At 36.8% G+C, this 27,936-nt stretch overlaps 1 protein-coding gene across 6 annotated transcripts in view; it reads right to left on the minus strand.

The window, feature by feature from the left end:
- Positions 1-27,936, minus strand: part of POU6F2 (POU class 6 homeobox 2) — a 325,692-nt gene that overhangs the window by 98,134 nt on the left and 199,622 nt on the right. The gene's annotated exons all lie outside the window — the stretch shown is intronic.

Consider the following 27,936-nt stretch of genomic DNA (forward strand, 5'->3'; position numbering starts at 1 on the left):
AGCATGTATGTCGGCCATAATTTCCCTGATTCCCAGCACAATATTCATTAGTTCTTTCAGTATGGGGCCTTTTCAACAAAATGACATGGTGTTCAGCCCTTTTTCTGACCATGAAAGATCAGCAAGTAGGTTTCAGATTTTGTTTACATTTATAATTACTAGACCTAATTGTAAATAATGAAACAAATATGTAATATACTGATTCATCTGACCATTCTACAGACAGTTTAACAGTCATGAAAAATAATTAGGCAAATCTTATTATTAGAATATGGAAAGAAGACATCACTTAGCAGAGGAGAAAATGTGTCCTGGGGAAAAGGTAGGCATGGCTTGTGCTGGGCAAAGGTTGGTTTAAATGATTTATAAGGCGACTTAAAGGACATCTAGAAAACTCCATTAAAAAGGGCACTTTTGCTGAGAAAATATGTTATATTAAAAATATGTAAATGAGCCTGAGGCTCTCTTGCTTACCTCCTGCTCACGGGCGAGGAGCTAGAAGCTGGCCCTGTTGCGCCAGAGAGCCAGGGCGTGGAGAAAGCGGAGCGTGTGCTCTCTCCTAGCTCCTTGGCTGGGAGCAGGGGGTAAAATTACAGTGGGGATGGAATAAACTAAAACCTGGCAATGCCAACAGGCATTCAGGCAGCGTAAGCCGAAGCACCACCGCCTTCTCCACATATTTTTTAACAGTTATTTTCTCTGCAAACGTGCCCTTTCTTTATGCACTAAAGTAACAGACACGCAATGCTGGACCTTTACATTTATTAGTCAAACTGATGGTAGATGTCCTTTAAGACCTGTGATCTTATAAATGGGCCAAAATACTAAAATAATACTAATCTAAAATGATTATTTAATTAATTTTAATAATTATGATGATAAAAATAATAGTAATGATAATAATTGTTAATATAATAATAATAATTACATATTGATAATATAGGTAAAGATAATGAAGCATAGTGTGTATAATGATTGTAATATTGCAATATTAATTTTAAATATTCTAATAATGTTTCTAACAAACATAACAAATTAGTTAAAAAGCTAATATATATATATATATATATATATATATATATATATATATATACTGTATGTGTGTGTGTAAATAGATTACCCAATTACCCAATATCTGCTTAAACAAATGAAAATACAAATTAAATATACATGTGTAGTTATACATATGTAGTCTGCAAAAATATCTCCTCCATATCTATGTTTTCTAAAGGAATTGTAAACTGTTCATACTAATCACAAAGAAATACATTGCTACATGGTGGTGGCGCCACATGGAACAATCCATCATGTTCTTGTTTCTAAATATCTTGCTCTCAACATTGCCTTGTTAGATGATTGCCTCCGGTTCTGTCTGCTAGGACAGTTTCATTTGGAAACCTGCTGTGTCTCTTTATGGGGGAGGGCAATGGAAATGATGTGAAGCTTGAACATTGACAATGGCTGGATCCTTTTGTGATGGACAATAAATTCTGTGGCAAACAGAAGTCAGGTATCTAACAAGGGACATGTGGCATGGCTACAATTTCTTTCCAACAGTTGTTTTCTTTCTAAACTCTTGTTGCCCAGCTAAAAATAGCATAGACATTTTTATCTATGTGTATTGTATACACATGTCTTGTGTGTCTGTAGGTATATCCTTTATTTATCTTATTTCTGCCTATTTCATAACTAAAGATCAATCTTTCTTAGCAATCTTACTATTGTGTTTCTATTATATATTGATCTATAAAGATTTACTCTTTGTTTATGTAAAACAAATACATTATAACACATTTCCCAGACAATCTAAATGAGCATCCTATTGCCCCAAAGAGATTTCACTGAAATCAGTAAATATAATCTGTAATTTAACGTTATCATATTCCAAAATAACAGATCTTTTAAATCAGATGAAAACTAAAACATAAATTTACAAATTTATCAACCAAAATCTTTTGTTTGTTTTTTCATGGCAGATAAATTATACATGTATGTGTATATTACTATAGATAATAATTTCTAAAGCTTTAACTTTAAAGAGATTCACAAATAAGCAGAAAAAGGTAATCTATACTTTTCTGCAATGAAGGTTAAATAAATGATTTCATGTCTCTTTCAATTAAATGAATGAGACAACTGTATTTAAGGAAATTATGCAGAAGAAATGATGTAGAAACAGATAGCTCATGAAAGGTAATTATGTCAATAACTGTCATTGTCAGATGAATATGTATGTGACCTGCAAGCTTCCACAAGCCTTCCAGTATGAACCACTGACACATTTTCAGAGAACAATTTTGAAGATCTCAAGACATTAATTGAGGAAGAAAACACCTGTCTTTTACAGCAACTATTTATATACTGAAACCATTTAACATAAACTTCATATTTTGTTCATATATTCAATTTTAATGTGATTTTTCTTAATTTTACTATTAACATCTAGAATCCTTTCCATCTGTATTCTTAATGTTTGCAGCATAAAGGCTAAAAGAAGTTGTCAAAAAATAAATAAATAATAATAACATTATGAATAGTTATGATTGAACCCAAATCACAAAGTTCGGGTTCATAGTTAACTTAATGGGTTCTGGTTCATGGGTCCAGAAGTTCGGGTCCAGTTTTGGAGATTACGGTAACATGGTAAAGCTAGTTTTCACTGCTGACCAGTCAATCAGCCAAATTTTAGCCCCTGCCAACCGCAGACTCATACTGGGTATGGCTGTAAGTCAACAGACAATCCAAAGGACATGTGACGCTTTGCTGGTGCCATTACAGAGAGGAGACACAGAGGGAAAGGTTGTTGCTCGTGACAGGCAAGGAAAGTTTAATGATTGCCCTTTTCAGGGCAGTGTCAATAACTGCATCTGTATATTGATACTGAACTATAGTGACTGTGACTGCAGCATTTTTGGAAGGGAAATTGGCTTGTTATTACCCTCATTTTGCAGCCCTCCGCCCCTTAGTACACCCATTCAACTGCCAAACTTTTCTCATATTTCATCTGAACTTTCAAAAAATCTGCTCATTACTAATTTAGAGTTAAAAGGGTTATGTGAGAAAAATTAAAAAAGCTTGAATAAACTCAGGGGGAAGTAAAAATAAACATGCACATAAATGTATATACAGTGGGTGAAATAAATATTGAACATGCCACTATTTTTGGGGGTGATTTTGTTGAATGTGGAGGATTATGAGGCACTGATTCTGTCACACATTTTTAAGAATCTAAGGAAATGGGTACAAGGCTGGGCGATTCCATAGTACTGGCAGATTATCACGTCTGATATGGATTGATGACTCATTTCTTTAAACTATTGGATTTTCTAAATCTTGAGTTTTAATAAAGTTAAAGTTAATAAAGTTGTTTGCATAATCTTTTGCTAAAAAAAAAATCATACAAGAAAGTCCGGAACGTTAAATGCAGACAGTTGAATAAATGGGCCAGAAGGAGAGCGAGAATGGGGTAGGAAGTAAAAATTACTAAAAAGAGAAACATTTGTATGTGTTATTAAGATGAAAAAATGGAAAATGTCAAATATTTGAGAGTGATATAAAATTAAATTGAAATTGTATCATTTTGGCCTAATGTTTCAGATAAACACTTTGAAATCCGAAAGGTTTCTTGGGCTCCTTCTGTGACATTTGATCCATACATTTTCAGTTGGATTCAGGGCAGATGATTGGTTGGGCCATTGTACTTCTATTTTCACACAGTGGCTATGTGTTTGGGATCATTGTACTTCTGAAATGTCCCCTCTTGTTTCAGCTTCATTATCCTGGTAAAGAGCAGCAGTTTTTTTATCAAGAATATCTTAGGATATTTCACCGTTGGTATGTTTTTTGTAGTGCCTCCTCCAAACATGATGTGCATTAAGGCATTCAAAGAGTTTATTAAGCTCTTATCAGACTATATCCTCACAATATTTCACAGCCTTGATTAAAAGTTGACACACAGTGCAGGAAATCTACCATCAAAATCAAGCATGGTGCATCAGAGGCAGTTACTCCAGGCACTGTAACTGTGGTAATCTTCATATATTATTTTTCCATTGCCTCCTTCTTTCTAAAATTAATTTTTAAAGTTGTGCCAATGAGCCTGTAGGCTGTCGGGGCATTACCAGAGCCCCCTAGTGCTGCATTTTCATAGGCTGTTAAAATGAGCAGAACATGTCTCCCATTCCCCTGCTTTCTCCCTCCTCCCTCTGCCTGTGTAATAGCAGTAGCAGGGGGAGGGGAGACATGCTCTGCTGATTTCTGCTCATTGTAGCAGCCTGTGAAGCTACAGCACTGAGGGGCTTTGGAATTTTTAAAGTTTATTTTAGAAGAAAGAAGGCCATGGATAACTAATATAAGAAGAATACCACAGAATACCTGAATCTCTGAGTAAGTTTACCTGATTTTTAAGCAGATTTTATTTAAACAAGCTTTAATGTTTTTTGTTTAGCAATGGAGTCTTGGGAGATGAGCTTACAAACGATCCACCGAGGATGATTGCATTATTTATTGTTTCCTTGGACTGTACCCGCTGATTCACAGTCTTTGGATCATGGACTTTGATGGGGCAGGTGTGTGGCGTATCGTATGGGTTAGGGTGTGTATGGGTGCGTAGGGTGTGTATGCTTGAATACCATTCTGATTGTATTATTGTATTGTAACACAGCAACACATCCTGCAGGATATAACATGTATTGTATTGTAGGAAGATCTATACTTATCCTCGGCATATAAATGATTATTTTGCTGCCCATTTTTATAGATTTGATTGTTACACTATTTTATTCGCAATTGTATGTTATATGTATACCCCCAAAGGTATCATTCACCTTCACTGTATTATGTCAGGCAAACTGCACCTGGGCATTGTTTTCCAATGCAGATGTATTTTTATTATTCATCAATGTTATGTCAATATTGTTTTTTTCCTATCTTTCTTGATTATTGCTGTGTGGAATAAATTCTTTTTGATTTAATCATGAACTCCTCTGTCTGAAATATTGTGGGAAGCACCTAGTCAAAGCCGATTTATGTTTAAATTATGCTCTTTCCACTTCTGGATTGTAACCCCAACAGTGCTCACTGGAATCTTCAGTAGTGTAGAAAGTCTTCTGTAATCAATGTCATCAGAATGTTTAGCAGAAACAACATTGCACAGGTCTTTAGACAACTCATTGGTTTTACCCATCATGAGATGCATTTTGTGTGACACCTTGGTAATGAGATTTCCTTTCTAATTTCTGATAGATTTCCAATGACATGACTTTCCATGACTTTTGAACCCCACTACCTTACTTTCATCATGTCCTCAACATTTTTACCTTAATTTCTTTTCCTCACACATAACTTAATTTATGGTTTGATCTCTAACCAGTTCAGAATGAATGGGCTATTACTTTCTAGAAGCTGTATTAATATATATATATACATACATACATACATACATACACACATACATACTTCACATGTGCTGCTCATATATATATATATATATATATATATATATATATATATATATATATATATATATATAGAGAGAGAGAGAGAGAGAGAGAGAGCTTAAGGCAATAATGACTCAATCAGTTAAACAGTTAACAGTTAAAACTACTATTTCAAAGACGATAAGTTTTAACTCTAAGGCACAACTTTCCAGTGGCAGCCTGCTCCAATTGTTTTATTATAAAAAAGTTACAACTTATCCAGGGAAGCAAAAATGATCCCTGAAAAGAATACAAAGAACGGGATGCTTCTCTAATCTCAGGTTCAATTTTTAAGGCTTTATAGTAAAACAAATAATGTTATTCCTAGAAAAGCAGCAAAGTGGAAACAACAGGCAGCAATCCTAAATGCTTATCTTCATCTTGTTTAAGAAAGCCCTTGATGAAGCAGTTTGGAAAATGTTGTATTGGCAGAAGAATTAAAAAATGAACAAATCCTTTTATATCTGATGAAAAAAACTGAAGCATTTACAGTAAGAGCATTCCTTGACAAAACAGACCTGATATCCAGAATGCATTACTGGCATGAGAACAGTCTAAAACTGGGAGGAAGCTGCAATCTAAAAATATATGAAAGAATGAAGATTTTGCCTGAAACTCAACCTTTTTTAAATGACAGGTAACTATAAATGGGAGTCTGTCAGGTTTAAAATGCCCCCCCCCCCCATGTGTCTACAAACCGATGAATCTATACAAAGATAAGCATCTCTTTATGGATATATAAATTAGCTTGAATGTGCACTAGGGGCTGGGCCTCACCTCCAGGTTTGCCTACAGGTAGGTGCAAGTGCTGTGAACACCCTAAAAAATTATTATCTAACATTGTTACTTTAGCAGTGGATAACATTTATTCTCTCTCCTATTTGTAGAGGTAAAGAGACCCCCATGAAGTGGATTCCAATTGGCCCATATTATAAATAAAATTGTTTCCAAGCACAAGCCTGGATCAACATCCTATCATAAAAATATCTAGTATGGAGATAAAATATGTTTTTTTTTAACCCCTTAACGCTGAAGCCACTTTTCACCTTCCTGACACGGACCATTTTTTAAAATCTGACATGTGTCTATTTAGGTGGTTATAACTTTGGAACGCTTTAACATATCCAGTTGATTTTGAGATTGTTTTTTCGTGACACATTGTACTTCATGCTGGTTGAGAAATTTAATAAATATATTTAGTATTTATTTATGAAATAAATGGAAATTTGGCAAAAATTTTGAAAAAAACAATGTTTTCCAAATTCAAAATTTTCTACTTTTTGGAAAGTTGGTCATAGCACTAAAATAACTTGATAACTAACATTTTCCATATGTCTGCTTTAACTTGGCATCATTTTTCAAACATCTTTTCCTTTATTTTGGATGTTAGGAGGCTTATAACTTTAGGTGCAATTTTTCAGATTTTTACGAAAATCATCAAAACCTACTTTTGGAGGGTCAATTTAGTTAGAAGTGACTTTATAAGGCCCACATGACAGAAACCCCCCACAAATGACACCATTTTAGAAACTACACCCCTCAAAATATTCAAAACAACCTTTGGGAATTTTGTTAACCCTATGAGCGTTTCATGAGCGTGAAAGATAAATGAAAGTGAAATTAGAGAAACGTAATTTTATCTTAATATAGATTCATTTAACACTAAAATTTGCACCTTCACAATGGGTTAAAAAGGAAAATGCATTTTACAATGTTGAGGGCAATTCCTCCTGAGTATGCCAATACCCATTTGGTCACTGTACCCTGCTGTACGGGCACAGGGGGGCACTTGGAATGGAAAGAGCGTTGTTTCGTTTTTGCAGGGCAAATATGGCTGAAAAAGTTTACATGTGTCAGGATGCATTTGGAGAGCCATAGTGGTACCAAAACAGAGGAAAGCCCCAACATGAGACACCATTTTGGAAAGTACACCCCTTGGAGAGTTTAGCAACGTGTAATTTGTGTATTTTCCCCAATAGGTGTTTGATTCAATTAGGCCCCAAAAGGGAAAAAAGGTGAAAATTTTCTCAAAAAAGTCACTTTTACCCCAAATTTTTGTAAGCCACAAGGGATAAAAGATGAAACAACCCCATAAATGTGTAAAACTATTTCTCCTAAGCACAGAACTGCACCACTTGTGCATATAAAGTGTTGTATGGGTACACAGTAGGGCTCAGAAGGGAAAGTGGGGCTTTGGCCTTTTAGAAGCCAGATTTGACAATCATCCTTTACATGTGTCAGGATGCATTTGGAGAGCCCTAGTGGTACCAAAACAGAGGGGAACCCCAACAAGTGTCACCATTTTGGAAAGTGCACCCTTTGGAGAATTCAGCAAGGTGTAATATGTGTATTTTCCCCTACAGGTGTTTGCTTCAATTAGGTCCCTAAAAGGAAAAAGGTGAACATTTTCCCAAAAAAGTCACTTTTACGGCTAATTTTTGTATCCCATAAGGCATTAAAGATGAAACAACCCCAAAAAATGTGTACTAGCATTTCTCCCGAGTATAAAATTGCCCCACACATGCAAATAAAATGTTGTATGGGTACGCAGTGAAGCTCAGAAGGGAAAGAGGGGCGTTGGCCTTTTAGAAGCCAAATTTGACAGACATCCTTTACATGTGTCAGGATGCATTTAGAGAGCCGTAGTGGTACCAAAACAGAGCGGAACCCCAACAAGTATCACCATTTTGGAAAGCACACCCCTTAGAGAATTTAGCAAGGTGTAATATGTGTATTTGTCCGTAAAGGTGTTTGATTTAATTAGGACTTAAATAGATAAAAGGTGAACATTTTCTTATAAAGGTCATTTTACTCCTAATTTTATATAGCCACAAGGGATAAAAAAATGTAATAACCCCTCAAAATGTGTGAACCTATTTCTCTCGAGTGTAGAAGTACCCCACATGTGTATATAAAATGTTGTATGGGCGCACAGTAAAAGGAAAGGGGAATGTTTGCCTTTTAGAAGCCAAATTTGACAGAAATGTTTGACATGCATTTGGAGAACCCTAGTGGTATAAAACAGATAAGAATCCGAAAAGTGACCCTAATCTTTGAATGCACACCCCTTAGAGAATTTTGCAATGTGTAATATATGTATTTGCCCCTACAGGTGAATGATCCAATTAGGCCCGAATCATTAAAAAGGTGAAAATTTTCCTATAAATGTCACTTTACTCCTAATTTATGTAAGCCACAAGGGATAATATATTAAATAACCCCAAAAAAGGTGTAAAACTATTTCTCCCGAGTGTAGAAGTACCCCACATGTGCCTATAAAATGCTTTATGGGCGCACAGTAGAGGAAAAGAGGGATGTTTGTCTTTTAGAGGCCAAATTTGTAAGAAATCCTTCACATGTGTCAGGATACATTTGGAGAGCCGTAGTGGTACCAAAACAGAGGAAAACCCGAAAAGTGACCCTAATTGTTGAATGTACACCCCTTGGGGAATATAGCAAGATGTAATATGTGGTGTAGTGTAATACACGTGGTGAAATGAGCATTTTGAACATATAGGTGGTTTCCAAATACGATGTGCAATGGAGTCCAAGATGGAAATTGCAATTATTTCTGGAAAGTTCAGTGCCCATTATGTGGCGCCCCTTATGAAATAATGGAGGGGTATAGGGAGCAACGGGACCTAACAGTTGTTACAATTATTCATTTTACCTAAATGAATTCACAACAGGTTGGGCGTGAATTGTGAATGTGTTGCGTATAAGGAGGTAGATGATACCAAGGGACCAACTAAACTTTTGTCACTCTGGAGGTGTCGCAGGTCTCTTAGTTGTATATAGTGTCCATCCTAACTTCTCTTTTGGAACAGACTCTTTATTGAGTCCTACCATTAGAAGCAGCAGAATTCACCGGGAAAATGCTGTCCTGGCAAAACACAGGAACATCTAAACCAGAGGTACTGGGGCCCGTCCTTCTTGTCCCAATATTAGTTTCCTAATATCTTCCTCTTGAAAACGGAGAAATGATACGGCAGGACCTGCACATTGGAACAGCTCGTAAGAGTTGTACAGTGTAATCTGTACAATGTAGACGGCCCGCACTTTTGTACCAAATCTTCGTTTTAGTAGGGAAATTATCGCCAAGTGTTGCTCTTATTCACCTTAGCGATGCCCATTGTGACGAATATTGCTGCTTTTGGCTGGACCAAATCGACCAGCAAATAGCGGCAAACATGGACAGAGGGGGGCAACAAAACCCCTCTGGACCGCAAGGCAAAATTGGTGGCTGTCAGGAACAGCCGCCACCCTGCCCCGATCACCGTGTCTACAGACATGGTGACCGGTATTACTGACGTCATAAGTAAATTCGCTGCTATCGGCTCGTCTGAATTGATGAGCCAGTAGCAGCGATAATAAACTGGGGGTGTGTGGGGGGGACGTAACCCTTCTGGTCCATGGGGCAGGATGGATGGCTGTCAGGAACAGCCGCCGTCTTACCCCGATCAGTGAACAGCCGCCGTCTTACCCTGACCGGTGTTGGAAAGTCACTACCCGCCACACCGTTCTATAACAACGCTCGTTGGGAATAGGCTATACAATCCTTATTTATTTTTTAAGCAATTTAGACAAATAAGGGCTTATTTTTTGCGAGACGAGATGCACTGTAAAAAAAAACTTAATTTTAGTGGGTTTTTAGCTTATTGAAGAAATTTTATTAACTTTTTACGTGTGGAGGAAAATAAAATCATCAATTCTTGTTTTGGATTTTTAGCATTTTTTTGGGGGGTTGTTCACTGTAGCATAACAATAATATATTATCTTTATTCTACGGATCACTACGATTACGGTGATACCTCATTTATATATTTTTATTTTTATTTGTCCAATTTTATTGAAGGAAAACTAGAATAGAAAAAATTGCATTTGTTTTAGTATTGCCATTTTTATAGCGGCATAACTATAGTATTTTTTGGTTTACGGAGCTGGTTGTAAGCTTATTTTTTGCGTGACAAGTTGCTCTTTTTATTGGTATCATTTTGGTGCTTGTAACTTTTTCGGATCACTTTTTAGAACATTTTTTGTAAAGCAATTTGATAAAAAGTTTTAATTTTTGGCAAGTTTTTGGTTTTTTTTTTTACCACGTTCACCGAGCGGGTCCAATTATGATTAGGATTTATTGTACAGATTGTTACGGACGCGGCGATACCAAATAAGTGGGGTTTTTTCGTGATTTAGTGTTTTTTATACTTTATTACTTGTGTAAAGGGAAATGTGGTGTTTGGGGGGGACTTTCACTTTCTTTTATTATTTATTTTTACTGTAAAAAACCTTTATTTATTTATTTTTACTTTTTTTACATTTACTGACATCTTAGCTTGAACAAGTGATCTTCTGATCACTTGTTCAAGCTTTTTTACAGGTTACACAGTGCAATACAGATGTATTGCACTGTGTAATGTAAGACACTGAGCATGCTGCGCATGCCCAGTGTCTTACAGCCGGGTCCTGCCAGGAGGCAGGGACCCGGCACCGAGAGGAGGATCGCGCAGCCCCGGGCACCGGCAGTCCCGGGGCTGCGATCGGAGGAGCGGACCCCCCCGGTAAGCGCCGCGGGGGGGTCCGATTCACATTTAAATATCTTTAAATGCCTCTAACACACCGCGGTCAGCGCGACCGCGGCGTGTTAGGGGTTAACACCCGCGATCGGAGAAATCTCCGATCGCGGGTGTTAGAGGCGGGTGTCAGCTATAACATATAGCCGACACCCGCAGCTTCTGGCCCCGGCTCCGTTCAGGAGCCGGGGCCAGAAGCTTGACGTAATAGTACTGCATTTTGCGGGAACGCACCTCCCGCGATGCAGTACTATTACGTCAAATGTCGGGAAGGGGTTAAGGGAAGCTGTTACTGTTCTACATTCTGTGGGGTAGAAGACAGTTTTTTTCCTGTGGTCGAACCATAAAGCCTCTACTCTATTTTCTGTAGAACTAACTCATTTTAAACCAGAGACTAGGAGGACCAGTTATGTATAGCATGCAGCACAATGATCCTTTGTGGGCTGACCACAGGAGGATGTCCTTTCTCAGTGAGAAATTAGAGAAAAATCTTATAATTTTTACAAAGCCCTTTCCCATTTCCAGGGACCACATTTGTTTGTATGGTCTATTGACTGGAAACTAAAAGACATACTATGGCAATGTAAAGAAGTATTATATGCAGATACAATATTGAACGGGCAGTGACTTTTCCAAGTGTTAGTTTTTGGTAATATTGTATGAATACAGTAATAATCATGTGGTCACACAGAAATGGTTTGAAGTAACCAGGATACAGCTAAATGGGGGGCAATACGATTTTCAGTGCACTGTTATATTGTGTATATTGTATATTCTGTATATTCTTTTCTTTTCTGGTTAGCGTTTGAGGTTCAGTATAAGTCAAAGAGGGAGTAAGAGAATTCTTTATCATGAAAGCAGATACAGAAAGCTGAGACAAAGGATTTTGTCAATGTTGTCTGACTTTGTCCTTATGGCCAAGCCTTAAATTTTATCAGTTCCATATTGCTCTTAATACCAAAGCACTGCCTCTTGTAAGCAACCCATGTCCCACTGTATATCATCTCCTTAGGGCGGCATAACTAAGTAGTATGTTGTGTAGTAGTGTGTACACAATCATCTATATTGTTTTATTACATATCAAATACAAAAATATGGAACTTTGCAAATGTCTTTAAAAAAACAGCAGCACATTGATAAGGAGTAGTAACACAGACTGCGGATTAGGTTTCTTTTTAGTGTGTAATCATCCAAAAACATAAGTCTGCATAGGAGATGTTAATATTTAATTGAAAAAGGGTAGTTTCCTGTATTTAGTTACACTATAGACTGACATATTTAGCATCTGCTTAATGGGTTAAGCCAGTACTACATCTGTAGTGCCATTGGGACAAGTCACATGTTACATTATAATAGTGTGATGATATGGCAAACATGACACCAATTGGTGAGGGAACTTGTTTTAATAATGTGTTAATAATGATAATCTATCCTAAGGACAGTCCATCAGTATCTTGGTCCTGGACCACCAGAGGCCTAGCAGATGCCAGCCACTTCTTAAAAATGTGCTAAAAAGTGTTTATTAATTAAATATGCTAAATATATATATATATATATATATATATATATATATATATTTATTATTGAAATGATCTAGTAAAGAAAAATCATCAACATTTCTTTTGCACTATATTGCAATATAATTTCTATTATATTACAAAATACAATATTTATTACAAAATGTTGATACACAGATTAACTCTATATATTCAGAGAAGCAGAGCAAATAAAAGTCCATTTTAGCACACACCATGAATAAATATTCTCAATGATATTCTATATAGCACTGAGCAGCAATTTATTTGGATATTTTTCCTGCTAGTTTAGTGAATTCCCCCAGTGAAAAATTCTGAATTGCATATGAGATATTTGAGTGTCTCAAACGATGTATGATAAATGAAGTAGCATGCTACTTATACGCTTATCATGTTCTTAGACTAGCAACAGGTTCAGCAAAGGGCACAGCCAGTAAATGAAATTTTCCACCAGGACAATATATCATCAGAAGAAATGTATGCACTGAAAACTTACAAGCTCGTTCAAGATGTGGACAGGGTGTGAAATGGTAAAAAATGAGAAGCAGGAGCAGAAATACTGAACATTTTAAATTCAGCTGCATTTTCATATACATGGAAGAGGCTGCATTATATATATATCACAATACAGAAGTATCTGAACATCACATGGGAAAAATAAATTTCCACAATGTTACAAGCATATTGCTGAATACACATGCGCAAACACTGTATCATAAAAATGAGCTGGGCTTACACGTACTGTATAATAAAGAAAAGTAGTGCCAAAAAGTACAGCCATAAACTTAGCTGAGGCATTGAGAAATGCCCTGAAACCTTTTAAGTTCTTTTTTTTAAAAAATCTAAGAATTTGTGAAATCCACTTTAATTGTATCACCATTTTTCTGAAAATATGTTTAGTTCTTGCACACATAACCCCACACTTATTAAAGTGTTTTTCACCAATTTTCTGTCTGACTTTGCTCTAGGAAGAACATGCAAACTGCTGTCGGATGTATTTCGGAAGTGTTGCGGCTGCTCTGTGTCTGACAAAACAGAAAAAATGTGCACCTAAAGGGGTGTACCAGTGCACGGATTGTGTGCCACAATTCTGTCTGACGTGACCATAATTCTACAGCAGTAAGACACATTGGGGCAGATTTATTAAGCTGACTGAAAGTCAGAATATTCTTAGTTGCCCATGGCAAACAACACAGCTGGTAAAAGCACTGGTAAAATGAAAGCTAAGCTGTAATTGGTTTCCATGGGCAACTAAGAATATTCTGACTTTCAGACAGCTTGATAAATCTGCCCCATTAAGTGCACCAGAAAAAAATTGGTGCATTCTGCCAGAGAAGTGAAGGGGACGCCACATTCATGAACAACGTGTGACACATTTCATGAATCTGGTGTACAATGTACCCGCTACAGGCAAACTGCACATAGTACAGTTTGTACTATTTTTGATAAATGTGGGCCAGAACGTTCTACACATAACAAATGATGAACATAGTTTAACCAAATCTTCACTGTCCAAAAGTTCTTCTGCTCCGGAACATTTTTACTTAATTGTAGCCAATTTTTTTTCATAAATGCAGTTTTAACACCTTGCCGCCAAAGGACTTTTTTCACTTTATGTTTCCGTTTTCTGCTCCCAACCATTCAAAACTTCTTATTCTCCCTTGTACAGAGCTATTTGAGGGTTTGACACTTGCTGTGTACTGGGAAACTGGAAAAAAATTCCAAATGCAATGAAATTGTCGAAAATACAATATTCTTGTGGGCTCTGTTTTTACGGCTTTCATTATTCACCCAAAGTGACCACCTCCCCTTTATTCTTTGGGTTAATAGATTTTTAACAAATGAAAACATTGTGTGTCAAAATAATTTCTTAATTTTGCCAAATTCTGAAGCCAATAACTTTCCTTTACTTTGGTGACCTTTAATTAAAATTTTATCTATTGAGAAATGGAAAAAAGTCTTGATTCTGACATTTCAATTGCAATGTTATTTTTCATTTAGGGGACTTCACCACCAGAAATAACTGTTTTTATATTTTAATCTGGACTTTTGTGACGCAGCAATGGCTGACAAGTTTATGTTTTTTATAAACATATTTATTTTTATTTACTTTCAAGGGAAAAGGGTCATTTGAACTATTAGGGTTTCTTTTTAATTTGTTTCAAACTTTTTTTTAATTGTATTTTTATACTCTCTAGGGTACTTGAACTTATCACTTATATTACAGTATTGCAGTGTCTTGTAAATTCACTGGATCTGTAAAAGAGCGCGCAGACAGCTACACCCAATATAAACGTGTCCATGTGGGCACTGAAGTTTGCATAAATACATGTGCAAGAAGTTTGCAAATGGAAACTGTCATAGTCACATTGATAAATGTAGGCCATTGTCTTTCTTTTAAAGTAAATACTTTCATATTAATCTATTTTAATTTGAGTATTTTTAACTTTTTCTTAGTATCCAAGAAAAATTTCTAAAACTCCTTTCCATATGAATGGATAGGCAAGACATATGCTGCTTCAACCATTAGTGAGGAAGGGATTGCCATTTTCCCGATTGCTAAGGTTCCTGTGCTCAAGATCAGTGCGGGGTACCAGCAGCAAGACCTTCACCAAGCAGCTGGTTATTACATCCGGTGGAAATTGCATAACTTAAATAACTTAAGTAAATTGACTTATCGACTTTAATCTTTACACATCATATGAAAAATACTGCATGAATTAATACAAAATACTGTAAATCAACAGTCCAAAAGTTTGCAGGAAGATGAGCCTTGACAGGCCTAGACCTGGGTGGATTCTAATTTCCTTTTTTAAGGGAAACAAAGGAATACATTTTGGGGTAAATAAATATGGCTTGTGCTATGTATTTATGTATGAATAAGCTAGACATGGCTGGACATTCTGAATTTATAAATGATGCAAAGGGTATTTTGAGCCAACAATGATACAATAATATTTAGTAGAGATGCTACTATATCTCCTTCTCCTTTGCATTGATTCTTGCTATGTATTGAACACACCACATGGGTATCACAGGATGGTGGCATCAAACTTAACAGATCACAGATTTATAAATGTCACTGTCGCTAAGTAGTTAATCTGTGTTTATCAGTCTGGCACCAGATTTATAGATGAAGTCTATAAAATGTTATATTGTGAGGTTAAAGACCAGGTGAACCTTTCCGCATACTGTGTGACAGGACAGTATGTGTAAACTATCACATTGGGGATCAGATTAATGACAACGAAAAAGGACATCAAATGGAAAATACATGCATCAGAAATGACAGAGGTTTTGTGTCTTTAATAATGTATCTATTTTAAGAGCTTCATGATGCTAGATTATTATATAATATATAATTATATAATTATATATATATATATAAAATTAAAATTCTGGCTTTCTTAATTTATTCATTAAATTTTTATATGGCAAAACGTTTTTTCATTCTTTCTTATCTTACCCTTCTCCACCCCATTACCGTTTGCCAACAACCTAACTGAAAGTCAGCTTTAAATTTAAAAGTCTGTTTTAACTTTTTATTGAATTTTAAACATAAATACAAAATACATTATAACAAAACATCTACAGCAGACAAAAATGTTTAAATCTTCTGGGTGCAACAAGGATAAAATAAAAGAAAAAAAGGAAAGAAAAGTAATAAAAAGTAAAGCTATAATTTTTAACTGTGTTTCTTCACTGGTTTCCACTGTACCTTAGGGTACATTCACACGGCGATATGCCCGCCGTGCGGGCATACCGCCGTGTGCTGGAGAGGAGGAGGAGGCGGCCCCTTCTCCCTCCATAGAGAATAGTGGCGCACGGCCGCACACACTCCGAAAGATAGAGCATGCTCTATCTTTTTGCGGTGTGCGGCCCAGACCGTATCTGCGCCACGCCACTATTGCCGTCTATGGGGACGTACATGCGGCCGCAAATTTGCGGCCGCATGTACGTCCCTGCAGACGGCCATGTGAATGTGCCCTTACACTGCACTGTGTCCGACAAGACAGTAAAAATGTGCACCTCAAGGGGCGTGTTAATGCTTAATCGGAGTTTGGGCCACATTTATTACTGCCGTGCGCCACAATTCTGCAGCATGAATAAAGTGCATACAAAAATTAATGAATGAATTCATGATTAATGAAGACCATGCACACAGTTTTAATTGATCTGCCACACTCTGCACTCTTCACAGGCAGACTGCACTACATTTGATAAATGTGGGTCATGGAGTATATGGAGCTGTGCTCCTCTCCTTTTAGTAGATTACACTGTGCCTTGACCGACTGCAGTTGGAGGAACTAGCAGCTAGATTTTCAGAAACATACAAAAGAACAGAAAATTGATTAAAACCATTGACATAATATAAAATGAGCCATGGAAAGTGTCAATCTTTATGTATTCTGCAGGACCATCTGAATGGAGTGTATATCTTTAATAATTAATATAATATGGATACATTTTCTCTAATTATCAGAGTGTGTGAAATGTACTTGAGGATCCGGAGCTGTAATAGATCTGTCTCATTATCTCACCCACCACAGCTCTCCTTGCGGTTTGTGTAGATGCTATCTGATCATGCACTGATGTACTTGTGGTTAGTAAATGATGGGACTTCAACTATCTGAGCTCAATTCATCTCTCTGGAGTCTCTTTACCCTTCTGACATTCTTTTGCAAATCTGCCAGAAAAATTCACTTTCACACTGGGATCATTCGGCAAAGGTCCTGAGTAAGCAGCTATTAATTAGGGTGATTAGGCCCAGGGCTGCAATTATAAACCACAAGGCACACTTAGCATCTCTCCTCGATTCTTGTCTTTCTGCAGCGCTAATGTTTCTGAAAGCTTCATTTACCACCATTTACTGATTAAATAAACCAGCGTATACTGTTACTAAAGGGCAATGCTGGAAATCAACACCAAAAAAGGACATTATTACGGAATCTATGTGGATTATATGACTCACAGCTTAGTTGTCGCATAGTAATTGCATTTTTATGTGAATTACAGTATTTTGCACTTCACAGTGCATCTCATAGGCATAATAATATATTATAATATATCTAGGCCTGACACAGAGGGATCTGAAAAGGCACGGTCATAGGAAAGGTCTGATTATTAAGCAGCAAAATCACCTTATGCAATAGTATTGTAGTACAGGTGGTCCCCTACTTAAAAACACCCGACTTACAGACGACCCCAAGTTACAAACGGACCTCTGGATATTGGTAATTTACTGTACTTAACCCTCAGGCTACAATAATCAGATGTAACAATTACCAAAGGTGTCAATTAAGCTGTATTGTTAATCTTGGCTGTTATGACAACCCAACATTTTTAAAATCCAATTGTGCTCAGAGACCAACAAAATTTGGGGTACTATTATAAAATATACAGTTCCGACTTACATACAACTTTATCTTAAGAACAAACCTACATAACCTATCTTGTATGTAACCCGGGGACTGCCTGTATTCAATTTAGTAGCATTGTAGTATATTGTTTGAGTAATAAAACTCCAAAGGTTAAACTACATTAAGGTGCTGGGTTCAGATCACCCCCTTTCCGCAGCACAGATATAAAAAATAAACACACATAAATGTGTCCCTTAAAGGGGCATTACAAAGTAATGTTATTTTTTATGCCTCTTACATTGCGGCCTTAATTGGCAGTCTTTGTTAGGGTGCGTCCACACGTTCAGTTTTTCACTTGCAGTTGCAGGTGTGGATGATAATGGGTTGAGTCATTAAATTAAAAGGTCCTGCTCCACCTCCTACTTTTCTTTTGGGGCATCAAAAACTGCATCTGAAAAACTGAATTTGTGATCGTACCCTTGGGAGAACTGTTACTTCCTGACCCTAGTCACAAGCCTCTCACTCAGCCAAACCACTTCCCTACGATGTACTGAAGAGACCTAAACAGGTTGAAACAGCACTGTCTACAGTTGGAAATCTGTTCTTTCTGGGAACGATATACTGGCTTGGTTTTAATCATGTCATAAGGCTTCCTGAAGGTCATGATGTCAAAGGAGCTGCCTTACAAGGTGGCTAAAAGAAGCATGATTTCCTTATCCCTTAAACTATTTGCATATTTTCCCAGAACCCCCTACTGGAGCATCAATGGGTATATGTGTCCACATGCCTTTAAGGCTGCCTTTTATTGCCAATGGGGTTCATTTACTAAGGGTCCGAATGCCGCACTTTCATCGGGTTTCCCGAATATTTCCATTTTGCGCCAAATTGCCCCGGGATTTTGGCGCACGCGATCGGATTTTGGGCATCGGTGCCGGCTTGCACGCGACAGAAATAGAGGGTGTGGCCGTCTGACAAATTTAAAAAGGTTTTGTGTCGCAAGATAAAGTATTCTCATGCACCAGGAAGAAGCAGGTGAACTCCGGTGGACCTTGGCGTCGGACAACGTACCGTGGGATCGCAACGGGACCGGGTAAGTAAATCTGCCCCATTGTCTCTGTAAGAAGAGCCCTTAATTCCCAACCCTGTTTTTTGATAAAAAGTTATATAATTTTCCAATATGCTTTCTGGATCAATTCCTCACTGAAATCTGAACAAAGTCACACAGGTGCACAGCTCATTAGTATCAGAGAGTAATCAGAGCTGTGAGTTATAACGAGCCGTGCACCTGTATCTTCCTATTTAATAACAGCAAGCTGAGATATAGAAAACCATAAGAAATTGATACAGAAAGTATATTTGAAAATTGTATAACTTTTTATGTGAAATAATCAAATTAATTTGCTATAATGGCAATACCCCTTTAACTCCTGCAAACCCCATAATAAATTAAATATCCAAATGTTCTGACCACCACTTTTTCACCGTTTTGCCACACAAAAAAAACATTTTCTGCTATTAAACTTAAAAAGTTGGTGTAAAAATTCTCAAATTTTAGAACAGAAATATTTTAGTTAGCCAACTGAGGCTAAAATGTAAAAATAGTTTTGATGTATGACATAAATAAGTCTGTAGCAAACATGGATCATGGGGATATTTTGCATTAATGTGGTCGTTTTTAATGCATTATTTTGATTTACAATATTTTCTGTGTATATGTATTTTCTTTTATAATATGTGTCCCATATGGTCATAAATCGGACTCTGGTGACATTTACACTTTAAAATGTTTTATTTTAATTGACAGCTTTTCAATGTAATCATGTCACCTGTAAGAGTAAACAGAGCAAGTCAACTCTTCTACCTCAGCAAGCACCCGACTATCACATGATCGCTGGGTCCAAAAGATAGAAAGGAGCTGCTTCTACTTCTCTTTACTACTCAGCCATTTTAATATTAGAAATTATTGGTGGTCCCCATGTGATTTATTCCCTATCCCGAAGATAAACATTACTAATGGTAAAACTACCTCTTAGTGGTTACTGAGGGTTCCCCAGTAACTAGACATATATCCTGGAGATTAATATTACTAGTATAAATATATATATTAGAAGTTGTAAAACCTTTCATTTCAAGATATAGTGTCCCTTTACCATTTCAAATAATAGCTCCTGCTCTCAATATTCAGAATATTTAGTATATGTTCCTACTATACAACATGCTTGAAGTGTTAAAAGCTAAAAACTCTACAAAATATCCCATAGAGACTGATTTATGTTCACATGTATTATTGGGTGGCATCCAGCAGTATTTTATGCGCCAGTCATCCGTCAGTGAGACACATTTGCAGGTGCTCTTAAATACAGAGAGCGGTGTGCTTGGTTTCATGAACTGTATTACAACCATAATCATTTCTAGATTATATTTCTCTTCTCGCCACTGATTTATTTATTTTTACTTTTGTATTTGTAGTTGATTTACCTAATTGCCTGAAATGGAAACAGACTCTGCATATAACATATTCATTCAATACTAAGAGCGCTGAGATATAGCCTCAAAATAATTGGATGGTTAAAAGGACATTTGGACCTTCTAATTTAATATCGGAGAAAGAACAAAAAAGTTATCCTGGCAATAAAATGTGAAAGTGAACTCTATGTGCTGGAAATTCCAGATAATACCTGTTCACTCTTTGGACAATGCCCTCATAATGCTAGAGCTAGTGCAAGCAGCAGTTAAATTGTATTGGCGTACACTTGATGTTCTCCTTTAATAGCACCCAGTAAAAGGCTGAATGGATTCAACAACAGTAGCTGAAAAAAGTGCAATGAGTCATATTAAAGGAAAATGGAGAAAAGGATACACGACTTTCCAGTGAACACAATCTCATATTGGAGGCAATCTATGATAACACCATTTTCATTTCAATTCAGTCCCATAAAATTACCACTAACATTACAAGTCATGCAGAACGCAGATAAATGTAAAAATGTCACAGAACTCTTCCAGATGGGACTTTTAGTTCCACTAGATCACCATCCACTTTTTTACTTGTCTAATATTTCATTACAGGCTTCCATAAGTTAATTTTCCTTCCAGTGACCATGTAAATCACAAATCAATTTTCATTTAAAATGCCTGACTACGGATTGTTCTTGAAAGCTCAAACCATATGCTTCAGTGAACTCCCCAGCATCCTTAATGTACATTAAAAAATGTTTGGTTTCGCTCTTTTTAGTCTATTTTAAGGGTATTTTCTACTACAGTATGTATATATATATATATATATATATATATATATATATATATATATATTTGAGGGAGAGCAAACTATATATACCGGTATATAGATATTTATAAATATAAAAATATCTCTATATATGTTTATATGTAGAAATATATGGTATTTATTTGCACACACACATTTCTTGTATTGCAATTTTTTTCTTGCAGTTAGCAAAAACATGTTGACTCTTTGCCATCTTTGTGCCACAGGTCAGGAAAAATGTAACCCAGAGCAGAGACATCTTGGCCAGCCAAATTGACCTGTACCAAATACGAATTAAAAAAAAAAAAACAGCTTTCCAAATGAAAATATTTTATATATGTTCCTGCTATACAACATGCTTAGAGTTTGGTAATTCTGAAACTGAAAGCCTCTTAGTACCTTAGGCATTTCATGCACTGACCTCTCCACCCGTTGGCTCCACCTTTTCCACATCCTGGTCAAATGCCCTTTCGGGAACTAGCAAGGGCAACGAAAAAATCCATTTGCACAAAACTTTATGCATGGATCAAGTAGAAAAAGTCTTATATATTGGACCTATATACACTGGATTTAAAAATTAGAGAACAACAAACATTTTATTAAATGTCAAAGTCATTGGGTAGTCAAGTTCTAACATGAGTAAATTAGCAGTATTTTAAGATTATTTCATACATTGTATAACTTCTAAGGCAGTGGTGGCAAACCTATGGCACGGGTGCCAGAGGTGGCACTCAGAGCCCTCTCTGTGGGCACCCAGGTCATCATCATCCTCAGGACACATGGCCTCCTCCTGCAGTCCCAGGCCACACAGGACATTGTGCACTATTTTAAAGCAACACATCCTTGACTGCCTGGGACTGCAGGAGGAGTGAGAAGATGTCGCCAGAGCTGGATTATAATTTGAGCTCCTGCCTTGGGCCCTGCATTCTCCGTGTACAGGGGACCGTGGAGGGATGCTACATTAATAATCCTAATTTCTCCTCTTTCTACTGTATTGATGTCCTTAGGATGCAAATATGATGAAGGCTTTGACAAAGCAGTAAGCAATAAGTTATTGCTTAAATTGCCATGTTGGCACTTTGAAATAAATAAGTGGGTTTTTGTTGTCGTTTGGGCACTCGCTCGCTAAAAGGTTCGCCATCACTGTTCTAAGGCATAGAAAAATGTAAATAAGATAACTAAACAAGAATACTTGGGCAGAGGAGATGCGGTCCATAGTTCATTTTAGTGATGAAAGCAAGCATGTTCGTCGGCGAAGTGGAGAAAGACTTAACCAAAAGTATGTAAAGAAGTCAGTGAAAGGTGGTGGAAGCAGTGTCATGGTATGGGGAATATTTTCTGCAATGAAATGGCCGTCCATCCAGAGTCCTAATCTTATCTCAATAGAAGACCTATGGAAAATTCTTGGTGACAAAGTTATGGCCAAGAAACCTGCAGCAGTCACAGAACTGTGGAAGAGACTGGAGGTAGAGTGGACCAAATTCACAACAGAGCCGTGTGAGAGACTTGATATTCTTTGGCCTCAGATGTGCTGAAGCCATTCAACATACGTATATAGTATGTAGATGTATTTATAATTATTTAGATTATTTATACTAATCTATTATGGGTATAATAACACATAATTGATTATCAAACTAGACTATGGCTGGGCCACAATTGATGGACCTGATGACTAGGTGCATAACTGGGAGAGGCAGGACCCCATAGCAGACTTCTGAATGGGGCCCCTCTTTCTCTTTAAAAAATATACATATTTGTTCATGTGAGTTACAATTACACAGATTTACGCACTCATATATACATACACTTATATACTTCTAGATATACGCATGCAGTTTTTCTCTGACATTTATATAGTCTTACACAGACTCTGTGTATTTTATATAGTCTCTTGGTGTTCTATACAGTTTCCCATGGTTGCCAAGAAGCATGACAAATAGAGATTAGCCTGGGGGGGGGGGGGGCAAGTTAAACCCCCTGATGGTAGCTCAACACCTGCAGATTGCTAATTAGAGTAAATTAGAGAATTACTTATTTTTGCTTAATGTAGAGTTAGGGAAAATGTCTTATACTTTACAGTCTTACTTACAACAAATCCCATCTGCCTGAATTGTGAAATGATCTATAATATGTCAATTATTGCTGACAATTCTTTTTGTGGTTTGACTAGTTTAAACTGTTAGCCATCCCGTACATGGAAATAGTTTTTGTCCCTGTGATATCCGACATGGGCTCATGTAAACATCTGTGGTTTCACATGCGTGAGCTGACTGCCCAAGGCGCAAAAAACTGGTAACTGCAGAATATCCACTGTCCAAGGTACAGCCATAGGAAAATTCGGGAGAATTTTAGTCTCATTAGTTCTGGAATGGTAGGGCCTGAACTCCAGGGCCAAGAGATTTTAATCAATAGTTCTAAATAAAGTATTTGGAAACATAATAATTTTTAGCACTGTGAATAATCTATGTATTACAATATGAATTAAGTAGATAACACAAAACAATATAAACTGATAAATTCACCTAAGCCTGTAGTAAATTTCATATTGAAAACAGAAAGAAAAATCAATATAGGTCAAGATTAAAAAATATCATAGATAACATAGAAGAATGTATTTTACATGGCATATCATTACTTGTGTTTACTTACTATTTACTATAAGGTAATATAGAGTATAACTCAGGATCAGTATATCTTTGCATGTAATTTATAGTTCTCATTTCCTTGGGACCAATTCCATCTTTGTAAGAATAGAACACTTGTCTGTGTTCTTGTAATCTCCTATCTCTCTTTTTCTCCCCCCAAGAATAGATTGTGAGTGTGTGACAATAAACAATGTGGTAGTGACAAAGCAGTAGACATACAATGTGATGGACATCTGGGTTGTGAAGACATTAATTCCAACACCTACTATCTAGACAACACAATATCTAGCTAATCAACATTTTTTTCAAAAAGGATTTATTAGCAGGATACACCCAGTCTTCAACCAAGTACCCACAAAACTTTGATAAGCCCTGACATTGAAATTGTCAAAAACTATTCATGTATAACTAGAGTTATGCAAAAGAGACAATCTAGAGTTATAAGAGATATCAACTACTAAGATAATACCACTGTGTGCCATTTGATAGAAGCATGTTCAGGTCCAAAAGATCTTTTAAAATTCAAATAAATAATTTGAGCATTTTAAATAATTTATGTAGTTTTAAAAAATATGTGTTGGCCCTTGAAATGCGTCGTCTATATATTCTGTTGAGCCAAAAGTATTTTCCTGAGCACAGCAATGATCCACTGAGTCTGGAAAATAGAATTCTTGTGGGCCCCTATTCTAAAACACCTTCCCCGTCCTGTAGGTAGAAAATAAGTACATAATAGTTTGAAAGACCCTTTAAATATTTAAATCTGTTACAATATAATAGGATTTATTGTCCTTCAATAATAGATCCACCTGTATAAAATGGCAGAAGAAGACACTAAACCTGAAACAGTGGGATAGAAAAATATATGTAAGAGCTGAATGAACAAAATGGTTTTGTGTGACACAAATACATGTGCAAGCAGTTTTCACCTAAAAGGATGTGCAGTCTGACAGAAAACTGGCGCAAAGCCCTTAGTAAATGTGCCCTATAATGTACAAAATACTATAAGGCATAAACAACTGTGTAAGAACCATAGTGAATGAGATACTACTTATGTCCCATCAAAATTCACCTCCTACACACATACCTCAACTGTACAATATCCAGAAAATGACAACATGTATATAGCATATGCAGTAATGTCGCACCTAGGCTACAAGTTTCCCAGCCCAGTGCTATCATAAATTCCTGTAGCTGCTGCCTTTTACCAAGGAAACCGGGATGCTTGCAGAAAATGCAACAAAATTTTGTGGCACACCACAAAAGTCTGCATATAAAGGGGCATTCCACTTCGGAGCCAGACCGTGCGCCCCATTTGTTATAGCTACTTGACAAAACTGTGTCGCACACTGTATGTTAAAGGTGCATCAAAACAAAGTCGCTGCACACTTCCTGAGCAGTGCAGGGTGCACCAGATTAAGAATAACCATGCAACAGTATTCAATAATCTAGCGCATATTAGTGAGGCAAACTGCAACTTCTTTTGCTAAATGTGGGCCATTGTCTTCATTTTCTGGATATCATACAGTGGAGGTATATCTATAGTATCTTACTCACTTACCCCTGAGGAAGTCACCATTGCGTGATGATACTTGTGGGGTCTGCTTCCCCCCCTCCCTGTCTGCTCATGGCTTCACCTTTTTCACTACCCTGTGGGTCTTACACTGGTATTGTACAGCATCAATTATTTGGGATGGCATTATTTGGATATTTTTTGTACATTTGCACTGTTGCATTAGGCTATTATACAGACATTAGCCTTGTCTTGCATTTTATAGGCAGTGTACAAGGGGGACACTGGGCTGTTGTTGTTCCAGCCCTAAGATATAATGCACATTCACATATGTGCTTTTTATGTGTACCTTATAGTATTATCTACATTATGTGTATTATTTAATACAATTGTATTTGTTATTCATTTTTAGCCTGGTATATGCATCAACCTTGTCCTTCTGATGGTTATAGATCTATGAGTGAGTGTCCTTGATTTATCATGCTAATTATTACTAATACTGTTATTAATAATACTAATACTCCAAATTAAAATTATGCTTAACATTTTGAAAGACTAATAAGGAATGTGTCCCATTACTCACACATTAGCTTGCAGTAAAAAAAAGCTAAATGGGCATTAATATTGAACCTATCCACAACACGGCTTCTCTTTTTTCATGGGCAACTGGACTCCAAACATCACTGCACCCCTGTGTCTAAATTAGACATTACAGTTGATTTCCATTATGCTGCCAATGAGCTGTATAGTTTCCACACTTCTACTTCATGTCATCAAGAATCTTTTCAGCATTGTATCTTAACTACTTCCCAGTTCATAAATTGCATTCCTCCAATGATTTCCAAGATTTTCTGCTTGAAAAGTTACATAGCTTTTTTGTAATTCAAGTGCTTAGGATGGAACAAGTGAAATGTAGCAGGCTACCATCAAAATGAGCGCTGCCTTTTACCATTACAACAGAAAGAATAGGCATTTATTTAACCTGCCTCCAACCCACATTGACATATTCAAGAATGAGGACATTTTATTATCATATGGGCCCTTAAGAGTTTACAAGATATTGGAAGTATATGTCTATGTGCCTAGTAAATTCATGGACTGAAAACTCAGAGCAAATTATATTTATTAAACATAAAAGAATGTATATTTTTCTATTTTTAAATAAAATGTATTACTTTGTTGATGTATTCTTGAGCTACTTTTACAGAGAATGTATGTATTTTGGTTCTAGCTCTTGGGCTTATGATAATTTAACGAATGGGTTAAAGTCAGCTTTCCAACCAGAGAAAACCTTCATCACTTGAATGAACAAATAACCCCACAGGGTTAACTAGCAGATACATGTAATGGTGAGGTGTATTGCTTTCTATAGATCATGGGGAACCGCTACCTATCTAGAGTTGTGGTACATGTTCTGTAGTAATTGCGGATAGGTAAGTGTCTAAAAGGCACCTATTGGGTTTCTGAAAACTAATGGAAATAAGGGTCCAAAAAAGACAAATTATATTTTGATCCTAGTGTTTCACCCAACACTATTATGTAGGAGTAGGCTAGGGAAACAGGGCAAATGTGGGCTTAGTGGCATTGATATGGCCATACAGAAACTTCATTCAATTTTACCTCCTTTTATATCCTTCTGAAGTTACACCATACCCTATCTCTCCCCTCACCAGGCCCAGTCTTCAGTATTGCGAGCTTATGTGGCTGCAACCAGTGGCGTAACTAGGAGTGGCAGGGCCCCATAGCAAGCTTCGGCTTCAGCATGGGGCCCCCCTTCCCACTATATATATACATATTTGTATACTCACACATGCAAGTTCCAATCACACATTTGTACACTTATGCACATATGCTCATATAGAGCATATACACACACATACAGTGACATTTACAAACACACAGCATATATACACACATGCAGTATATGCAGACACCATACACCGTATACACATGCAACATATAAACATCACAGATGCAGCATATATACATCACATATATTATATACATATTATAATGTACAAAATGCAGCATAATATGGATCTAATGATGCACATCCTCCACTGTCTGGTCGGATGCTGGGGCCCCCTGGCACTGTGGGCCCCATAGCGGTTGCTATGGCTGCTACCACTGTAGTTATCCCCCTGGCTGCAACAAACCGCCAGATTAAGGATGGTTTTCTCTTGTCTGGGTGGGACCGTTATGGTTTCACTAACTATGCCAATGGAGCTGTTGGAAAATAAACATTTTCAGGCTGAGCTTCTCATGATTCTTTGAAGATTTCTCATGGAATTATGAAACAAAGAAACATTATTGTCTTTCTGTGTTGTAGAACTCCATTTTCTTATATAAGTAAATGAGCACAACAGTTAGACCACAAGTGATCGGACAAATATTTACTATCCTGTGGATATGTTATAAATGGCATGTGTAGGTAGATCCCAGGACCGCAAAGCCCCAAGGTACTTGCTATGATTTAAAATACTTTACATCCAATTTGCCTTGTTACATACATTACAGTTCTTGTATCTGCTATGCAGGACATACAGGTTTTGCATGTTGCCAACACAAGAA

This window comes from Engystomops pustulosus, chromosome 5, assembly GCF_040894005.1.
Source record: "Engystomops pustulosus chromosome 5, aEngPut4.maternal, whole genome shotgun sequence".
In the NCBI taxonomy this organism is placed as follows: Eukaryota; Metazoa; Chordata; class Amphibia; order Anura; family Leptodactylidae; genus Engystomops; species Engystomops pustulosus.